The sequence below is a fragment of the Nicotiana attenuata genome, chromosome 6, assembly GCF_001879085.1.
Source record: "Nicotiana attenuata strain UT chromosome 6, NIATTr2, whole genome shotgun sequence".
NCBI lineage: Eukaryota > Viridiplantae > Streptophyta > Magnoliopsida > Solanales > Solanaceae > Nicotiana > Nicotiana attenuata.
In genome coordinates this window covers 49236663-49247515 of record NC_031994.1, presented here as the reverse complement: position 1 = coordinate 49247515, position 10853 = coordinate 49236663, and positions in this window count along the sequence as shown.

Below are 10853 nucleotides of genomic sequence, written 5' to 3'. Positions count from 1 at the left end.
GGTACGGATCTGGCTCAGGAGGCCTTGGACAAGGTCAGGATTATTCAGGATAGACTCCGTACAACTCAGTCTAGGAAGAATTGTTATGCAGACCGCAAGGTTCGAGATGTGGCTTTTATGGTTGGGGAGCGGGTGTTGCTCCGAGTGTCGCCTATGAAGGGAGTGATGAGATTCGGGAAAAAGGGCAAGCTTAGCCCTAGGTTCATTGATCCATTTGAGATTCTCGATCGAGTGGGAGAGGCGGCTTATAGACTTGCATTGCCGCCTAGCTTATCAGCCGTGCATCCAGTGTTTCATGTGTCTATGCTTCGGAAGTATCACGGCGATCCTTCCCACGTGTTAGATTTCAGAACAGTCCAGTTGGACAAGGATTTGTCTTATGAGGAGGAGCTGGTGGCTATTCTAGACCGGCAGGTTCGTCAGTTGAGGTCGAAGAGTTTTCCTTCTGTGCGTGTTCAGTGGAGAGGTCAGCCTCCTGAGGCATCGACCTGGGAGTCCGAGTCTGATATGCGGAGCCGTTATCCTCATCTCTTCCCCGACTCAGGTACTTCTTTCTTCTGTCCGTTCGAGGACGAACGATTGTTTTAGAGGTGGAGAATGTGACGACCCAAATGGTCATCACCTTATTTTTAATTGAATTCTATGTCTCCGAGGCCTTGAAAACCTCATTTCCGGTTGCCTCGATTTGCGTTCGCAGTCCGGGCGCGTAGCCGGAAAGCTTAAATATGAAATTCTGTGAAAAATGCTAAATTTTGATATTAAAAGGAATAAATTTGACTTCGGTCAATATTTTGGGTAAACGGACCCGGACCCGTGATTTGATGGTCTCGGAGGGTCCGTAGGAAAATATGGGACTTGGGCGTATGCCCGGAATCGAATTCCGAGGTCCCAAGCCCGAGAAATGAATTTTTAAGTAAAATTGTTTCTGGAAATATTTAAGGAAATGAAAATGAAATCTGATTAGAAAGTGATGGTATCGGGCCCATATTTCGGTTCCGGCGCACGGTACAGGTCTTATATATGATTTAAGATGTTTCTGTAAAGTTTGGTTAAAATCGGACGTCGTTTGACATGTTTCAGACTTAAAATGGAAAATTTGACGTTTTATGAAATTTGAAGGAATTTATGGATTTTGAGGCTTAATTCGATGTATATGATGTTATATTGGCAATTTGATCGCACGGATAAGCCCGTAGGGTGTTTTTGAGGTTGTGTGCATGTTTGGTTTGTAGCCCCGAGGCTCGGGTGAGTTTTGGATAGGCCACGAGTGCATTTGGAACTTAGAGTTTAGCAGAAATTGCAGCTGAGCATAGCAGGCCTGCAGGCTTCGCAATTGTGAATGCGATATCCCAAATGCGAGTGGCCATTAGCAATTGCAAAGTAAGCCCAGGCCCGCCCCTCTTTGCAAATGCGAGGATCATCATCGTAAATGCGATGTCCGTACTGTCGCAAATGCGACCTTTACTTTGCAAATGCGAAGGTCCCGAAATCCTGAAGGGTTCGCAAATGCGAACCCAGTCTCGCATTTCCCATGTTAGCAGGTCGGGGTTCGCAATTGCGAACCCTTGTTCGCATTTCCCATATCTGAGGCCTGCATATTTTTACACTTAGCCGATTTTTAAGCCATTTTCACCTTTCTTTCAAAACTCAAACACACTTAGGCGATTTTCCAAGAATCCCTTTTTCTCTAAATCAATTGTAAGTTAGTTTTTACTCATTTCTTTCAATCATTAACATTATTTAACATATTTTCAACCTAAAATCAAAGATTTTAATGGGGGAAATTGGGTGTTTTGGGTAGAACTTAGGTTTTTCTAAAATTGGGGATTTGGACCTCAATTTGAGGTCCGATTTCAAAACAAATCATATATATGGGTTCGTGGGGGAATGGGTAATCGGGTTTTGGTTCGAACCTCGGGTTTTGACCATGTGGGCCCGGGGGCGTTTTTTGACTTTTTGGGCAAAACTTTGGGAATTTCATTTTCATGCATTCAAATTGATTCATTTAGCGTTTGTTAATACATTCAAGTAATTTGTGATTAGATTCGAGCGGTTTGGTGGTGAATTCGAGGGGTAAAGCTATACTAGAGGATTGAGTTGAGTTTGGAGCATTCGAGGTAAGTGTTTNCAAGGGGTAAAGCTATAATTGAGACTTGAGTTGAGTTCAAAGCATCGAGGTAAGTGTTCGGTCTAACCTTAGCTTGAGGGATTAGGAGTTGAGTCATATTTGCTACTTGTTTTGTGTTGAGTACGACGTATAGGCATGGTAACGAGTATCTATACGTTGGTGTCGAGCATGACCGTGGGTCTTAACTTGATAATTGTGTATTCTTAATTGATTCTATGAAAGTGGTGATTGATGATCCTGATACTAAGTAAGGACTTAGTTTATTTCCGTGGGCTTTAGCTATGACTGAGTATTGATATTAATTGTGTCAAGTAGAAGTTGAATAGGATTGGTTATAGCTGACTCTCCCTTGCCGGGACGTTTGATTTGTTGTTATTATGTCCCTTGCCGGGAAGTCATTACATTGTTTTGTTCCCTTGCTGGGATTGTATTGTGTATTGTCTTAGAAGAAATAGGAGCGGGTGGTACGCCTACCACAAGTGATATTGAAATAGGAGCGGGTGGTACGCCTACCACAAGTGATATTGAAATGGGAGCGGGTGGTACGCCTACCATAAGTGATATTGAAATGGGAGCGGGTGGTACACTTACCACAAGATATTGATGAAATAGGAGCGGGTGGTACGCCTACCACGATTTATGATAAAATGGGAGCGGGTGGTACGCCTACCATGAGATATGAGAAATGGGATCGGGTTACACGCCTGCAACGAGATCAGTATGGAAAGTGAAAGTTGCTTTTATCTATTCTTATCCGTGTTAGCAGTTTAATTGTTGATTTCATTATCATTTCTTGAGGATTCTGTTTATCTTGCTATCCCCAAAGCATGCTTCCCCTCCCTTGTTTTTACTTGTTTATTTCCGTTATTTTCTTTGCCCTATGTTATATAACTGCACAGGTTTATCTGGAGTCTGGTCCTAGCCTCGTCACTACTTCGCCGGGGTTAGGCCAGGCACTTACCAGCACATGGGGTCGGTTGTGCTGATGCTACACTCTGCACTTATGTGCAGATACCGGAGCAGCGTTTGAGCAGCAACATTAGATCGGGAGCCAGCCTTCAGTCCACCGAGACACCGAGGTAGCCTTGCAGACGTCCGCGGGCCCGGCGTCTCCTCTATCTTACCTTTCATTCTGTTATCTCATGTATCCGAGGCAAACAATGTTATATTTCTTTCAAACGGTTGTATTTAGTACTCTTAGTAGTCCGTGAGTGATGTGACACCAGTTCTTGGGTAGAGATATATGTTGATTTCCGCACTATTGTTCAGTTTATTTAGTTTAAGACTTCCGCCTTAATTTCATATTTTCCGCTGTTGTTTAAATATTTAACACATGTTGTTATGATTGATAAAAAGATTGTAAAATAAAGTAGTTAGGAGTTTATGATTGTGACTTGCCTAGCTTCTACGAGTAGGCGTCATCACGACTCCCGAGGGTGGGAATTCCGGGTCGTAACATTAGTATAGTATATGTAAAGGAGCTTTATGGAAAATGATGAAGCATGCATCTTGGGAAGGTAAGACAATTAAATTAGTAAGAGAGAATTGTTGAAAAAAATTAATTTAAAACGAAAATCTGCCAAAGGGTATATTTAGAAAACGAAAATACACAAATATCCATTATGCCCTCAAAAGCCGTGCGAAGTTACCATTATACCCCCATTCTGGACATTTGGGCCATTCTTGGTTTGGCCAAATATATTTTCCGAAACCTAAAATATAATCCAAATCTCTTATTGAACTCACGTTACTATTATTTCCTTCATAACTTTGACTAGTTTTTTTTGGGGATAGAGTATATTTATATATTATTTTCACTTATTTATAGTTTTCTTCATTTCTTATGCAGTTTTACCTATTTAAAAATATTTATTGTAATTATATTGTTTGACCAAAAAACAATAATCTTTGGTTAATTAATTAATCATTTATTAAAAAAGAGTTAATCCTAGTTAAAGCTAATTACTCAGATCTTAGAGGAATAGTATGAACAGTTATGTAACAGATGCGTCAAGATGCGGTAATATGCAAGAAACACCAAGTATTAAATAACATTAAATGGCAATAAATTTAATAAGAAGGAAGGTTCACCCAATATTGAATAGGGTGAAGGATTTCTTTCTCTGAAAATGATGAATGACAGAAATATGAAAGACTATTGTGCACTTTCTCGGATCTAATGGAAATGACAATAGATAATCCACAAAGGGTTGAATCTCTTCAAAAAGTAGTTCCTTATATTTTTCTAGAGAGCTTATCCTTTTGAAGTGTTCTTATCATATAGAATATTACATGCATTTTCCCTCAGCTTTCCTTATATTTATTTGGGATATTCCCGAAGAATCCTAAAGTACAATCAGAAAGAATATTCGATAAAATATTCCCTATGAGGATACCGGTACAAAACTAGCTGTTATTCCTAACTTCCCTACTCGATTTCGACGGTGATTGGTCGCTAGGCTGTTCGGTTCATTCGATCACTTGGTCGACCTCGACCACACCACTCATAATGGTTTGCCAGTCGTTCATAACGTCCTTCTCTGCACGACTTAATCCTCAATCTGATTTTGACTCATACTTATATTATTTTATGAAATTTTAATAATTAAATAACCATGGGATTACGCCCGTGCCTCGGGACTTAAGCCTCATTGAGACATATGTAAAACGATTCGCCTTACGTTCACGCCTTTTAAAACACTTATTTAGAGTCTTCAGATGTGGTTGATGCCGGAAAAAATAGCTAATTTAAGGAAAAATGGTCCGAATATAGATGTTCATATTTGTGACATTGGTCTGTTTTATTGTGCATTTTGCGTTAGGGTGATTGACATGTAATGTTAGTGTCTGCTGGGTGGGAAAATGATCTATATATATATATATATATATATATATATATATATATATAAGTGTTAGTTTGGCTTGTTTTTCGTACTTTGTTTTGTATTTAAGCCTTATTTTGTTCAATGGTTCAATGAAGATATTCCTTTCAATTGAATATCGTGTTTATGCTTGAGCTTCTTTGCTGGGATACTTCGATTGTTAAATACGTGTCTAAGAAAATTACATATATTTGTCAGAGATACGCCTACAAAGATTAATTTGGATCATTTATGCCCCTGTAATATACGACCAGGAGTAGATTTGCCCTCATGTATGTAAACTAGGTGATTTTTACATATTTATACTACATATAAAACTTATTTACCCTCCCTAATTAAGTTTAACTTAATTACGTGGGCATATACAATTTATCAATTATATACAAATTGTTATGGAACAATAAAAGAAGAAGAAAAGTATTACAGAGAAAAGTAGGGAGAGAGAGAATTCTATTGATATGAGATGAATTACAATAGAATAGAACCCTTTATTTATAGGGAGAGAGTGACTTAGCCACCAAGTAATAAACCCTAGAATCTCTCTATATATAGACATTCACCATAAATAAAATTCTATTTATAACACTCCCCCTTGAATGTCTATTCAACAGATAATGTGCCTCGTTAACACCTTAACTAAATAAAATCCAACGGGGAAAAAGAATCTAGAGAAGGAAAAAAAGTACACATATCTAACAATACGCCTTTTGGTTGCCTCATTAAAAACCTTGCAAGGAAAACCCATTGGGATAAAATCTTGTAAGGGAAAAAGAGTACAACGCGCATTAACTCCCCCTGATGAGAGCATCAATTCACATCCTTGAGCCTTCGCATTCTAATCTTTTGCACCATCTTCAAAAGATCGTTGGTAGAGATTTGATAAATAAATCAACCATATTAACTTGAATGAATATTTTGCACCTTGAAATCATCATTCGTGATAGATATATAATGTCTTCATAAATATCGTGGAATGACTCTTCAATATCTCCATAAAGGTGTTCTCGCTATCACATTATCATGCTTATAGTTATAGCAAGATACATATGTGCACAAATTGCACTTAGGAAGTGGTACTTCATGACCAAGAATTGTATATGCTTCAAGCGATTTAAATCCTTCAAGGATTCTTATATAAGTTAAGTCAAGTCATATAATAGACTTTAATTAGATGCATATCAAGTTTTCGTGTCATGCTAAATAAATAAGATATCGAAAACTGATTGCACATATCATTGACTTTATACTTTCAAGTGTTTGAACTACATGTTCAAAACTACATGTCTTTCATATGAAACCAATTCTATTCGAAATGTTTCTTCAGACTTAAGATCCTCATATATATTTAGTGCTATCATAGATGTCGTCGACGAACATTTTATATCGGTTCCAACCTCCTTATTTTTCATAAAGACATAACATAGAGATCTCTTCATTCATATTTTCAGGTACCTGAATCTCTCCTGAGATTTTATGAAGTGTTATGTCATGTGATCTTCTAGATCACTTTCCTCCTTTATTATGATCATTTTAATCATTTGCTCATCTTCTTTACGAAGAAGTTTATTTGAAACCGATTTGTCTATACGCTTTAAGCATATCATAGACTTTGTCCTTCTAGGACTTAATAGGAGCATTTGCAATGAGAATATAGTTACTTTCTTTTGGGTCAGCAAATGCGTATGGCATGCTTTGCAATATATTGCAAACGAATTATCTTTTTATGAACTTCAAGTTCATATTATCGTATTCGAGGATCTAGATATACAAATGATAATTCATTCCACGTAACTTTTTCTCAACTGTTGTATCTTGTCTCCCCCTCATGTTAGAAAAACTAACTTGCTTCCTCAATTTCGAAACTCCATCTTTGTGCGTTATGGTGTTAATCAAAATATATACCGCACATCAATAATAATAATATGGAATTATTTGGTTCCTGACCCTGAACCACTTGTGATGGGAGAAACTAATATACTTTCATATATAACATATATCAAATTGATATACAAAATTTTGTTCTCATAAGCAATTGTTTAGCTATTAAGTGGAGGCACTCAATAAATTATTTACTAAACCAACTCTGATGTAAACCAACTTATCAAGATGAACTATCTTGAATAAAAAAATCTGGAAATTATGCTCTAAATCAAATTATTGAGCAAATTACCTCGCAAATACCATATTGTGGTTTAATAATAATTGCACATGTAACCATCACATAGATGCATCTTATGTGATATTCATGGCAGGTGAATGGGCCCATATTCACCTTTGATATTTTCAGCATTCATGGGATTCAATCCCAATTTTAGTTGGTCAATTAATTAATGAGAACAAGCAACATTAGAGAATTCGTAAAAAACTTTCTAGTTCTTTAATATTTACACAGGTGGATTCTCTTTTATTTTTGCACATCATACTTAAATTGATATGACTAAACCAGCTATGCCAACTGGATATCAATAAACTCCAAGTTTATTATGATATGGGTTTTATATCAATAAACTTCTACTTTTTTGTGACATTCTTTTATTTGTGTAGTACAAACCGGAGAATAAAGCGGGTAGCTTTTCACATACATATTACTCCGCAACAAGTTGTAGTAATAGGAGATATTAAATCTTTCCTTTATTTATATAGTCTCAATATAATCAACCGCGTTCGCGTACACTTTGGAAACTGAATAAGTTTCTTTGAGACTTACTACGGCACAATAAATTGACATGATAATCAATTGTATTCCTCCAAAATAGTAATAATTGGCTCTTCTAGAGCTTTCAATTAATTTGGTATTACCACATATTCATCAACATCCATATGGTGAATATCTCTTTTAAAGAGAAAGTTATACCATTATGGTTACAGTCAAAATTATATGCAAGATATGTTTCTTGCATTAATGTAATTCTTTAACATCACATTGCCAAAATATTTTGGCGCACAATAGGTACGTAACCAATGACCATTCATGCCATAATAATAATATTATTTTCTAATATCCCCTCAAACCTCATTCTAGAGGTGAGTGTGGTATATTCACTACCACTAGCACGTTCATATTCTTCCAAGAATGAATATGTATTCATAAATCAGATGTTGTCACATTCATATCATGAATGGACCATAATCATCTATATGTGCTTTATAAAATCTCATGTCAAATTGATGACAAATATTACTTTTACAGAGTGAATGATTATTTTGAGAATTCTTATTATTCTCATTATCACAACGATGACGATTATAATTTCGTCTATTGTCACGTCCACATCCATTGATACCTTCACGGTAATAATTTTATCTTCTTTTAGACTTATCACATACTGCTATCACATTCTCTTAAGGGAATGAGAATGGAGCAAATTCAATGGGACGTGTTTTCAATTCTTTGCCCACAATCATACATGAATTTGATCATGGCAAGGCATAGAAGTTTTACCACTTTGGGTGGTTATAATTTCTTTCAAACTCCATTAGAGTTATAATCAAAATTTTATTGTCTTTGTTTGTATTTAAAATTAAAATATAGAATAAAAGAGAAAATAACGGTAAAATACTTACCTAAATCCAGAATTTAATCATGAAGGAAGTTCATGGAACAATTGACAATCATAATGCTCAATCCCAAAGCTTCTACTCAATTGGTTAGAGTCTCGTGCTGATAACGTATTATGAAACAATAAAAGAAGAAGAAAAGTATTACAGAGAAAAGTAGGGAGAGAGAGAATTCTTAATGATATGGGATGAATTACAATAGAATAGAACCCTTTATTTATAGGGAGAGAGTGATTTAGCCACCAAGTAATAAACCCTAAAATCTCTCTAAATATAGACATTCACCATAAATAAAATTATATTTATAACACAAATTATTATATTAAGAATTCAATAGGAAATCGGTTATTTCCCCATCCGTGCCATCTCTCTCTCCTCCGTCTCTCTTTCTCTCTTTCTCTCTTTCTCTTCTTTTTCGAATTTGCCTCTTGAAACGTGGAAAGTTGCTGGTAAATACTGAAAAGAAACAAGCAGTTGCATCCTAAAGTTGGTGAAGTACAACATTTTATATACAGTACCAGAAGTGCGGATAAAGTTGATTTACTATTAGCTATAGTATGATTATTTTAGTAAATCTAAATGGGTAGTTGAAGGGAACAAATTCAATGAGAAAATTTACTATTTTCAATTGGTTGGATCGCCAGTTTCCTTGTATGTTTGGATTAGATGTTGCTGCAAACAATTGAGAATATTCTTTGGATCTTATATCTTAATTTTGAGGGTGTTTGGTGAAGATTAGACCTGATTTGGCTAAATTTCAGTTTGAAACTCGAAAAAGAAGAAGAAGAAGAACACATGACATACAATAATTACAAATTTGTATTAAAGTTGTATTATAGTTGTTTGTAAATCATATTTGAATTGTATTTTGTTGTAGTTATGTAATTTTTATTTGAATATTATATGTAAGTTGAAATATGGTTGTATAATGTATGAATCGTTGTGTGAAATTTGTATTTAAGTTATAAATAATATCTTTTTACATAAAGTTGTTGATATGGATTAAAATGTTATTAAAAGATAAGGTTTTGATTGGAATTTCAAAGAGGAAGAAGAAGACACAACATACGAAATATATATAAATTATATACAAAATACATACAAAAGACATATTGTATAAAATTTGTATGAAGATGGACATACCACATTACACAAACCTTTTCTCTATCCTCCATCAAAAGCGGCGATTTATTATAGAAATACAATATGTAATTATAGAAAATTATCTATACATTCCACTAGATTATTGTATAGGTTTTATATTGTATACACATATTAACTGCGCATCATCACTCTCTGGTAATACGGTAAAACGTCTTTTATCTTCACCTCTTTCTCATATTAGTTTATATTTTATTTGCAATCTAATCCTAGATTTGTGTAATATACCGTAATATGTGAATCACGTAGCTGGGGATATGCTCTTCTATTGGGTATTTAGATTAAGGGAAAATGCATAAGTACCCCCCTTACCTATACCCGAATTCCCAACTACACACTTTTTCTTTGCGAGAATCCTATTACCCCCCTCAACTTATTTTAAATGAAATTATTTGCACCGTTAACGCTGACGTGGCAGAGTGTGCGTATTTCATTCTCCCAAAGGAGAGTGAGAAGCAAGAAAAAAATAATTTTCAGATTATTTTTTGTTCTTTTTTACCATTTTTTCTTACTTTTTTTTTCCTTTTCCTTTTCCTTTTCCTTTTCCTTTGTCTTTTTTCTTTTACTTTTTTTTTTCGTTTCTTCTCTAATTCCGGCAGATATTTATTCACCGACGACTTTGTTTAACCATTTTTCTTCCATTTTTTCTTTTTAAACACAAATTAAACTCTCAAAAAGATCTATTCATAAGCAAAGCAAAATACACTCAGATTTGAGGGAAAAAATTCATCATCGGAAAACCTTCCCACGCCGGAAAAAAGTGATGTATTGAAATTTTATCTGGAAAAAGTTTTCTCAGCTTATATTCGTTTTTATTTCTTTTGCTCTTCCTCCCACACATAAATTGCACTTTCAAGAAAAGTTTATATATATATATATAACAAAACACACTTAGATCGGGATAAAAATCTGTCACCGGAAAAAAAAAATTCACTGGAAAAAATGGTGTTTCTGAAATTCCGACGACCACCATTTTATGCCGCCGATGACCAAAACAAAAAGAAAGAGGATGAAAATAACCAAAAACAATGATAATAATAACAAATAAGTAAAAAGAGGAAAAGAATAAAAAAAAAGTACTAAAAAATACAATGTGGGGCGCGTGTAAGCTCACCATTTGCCAA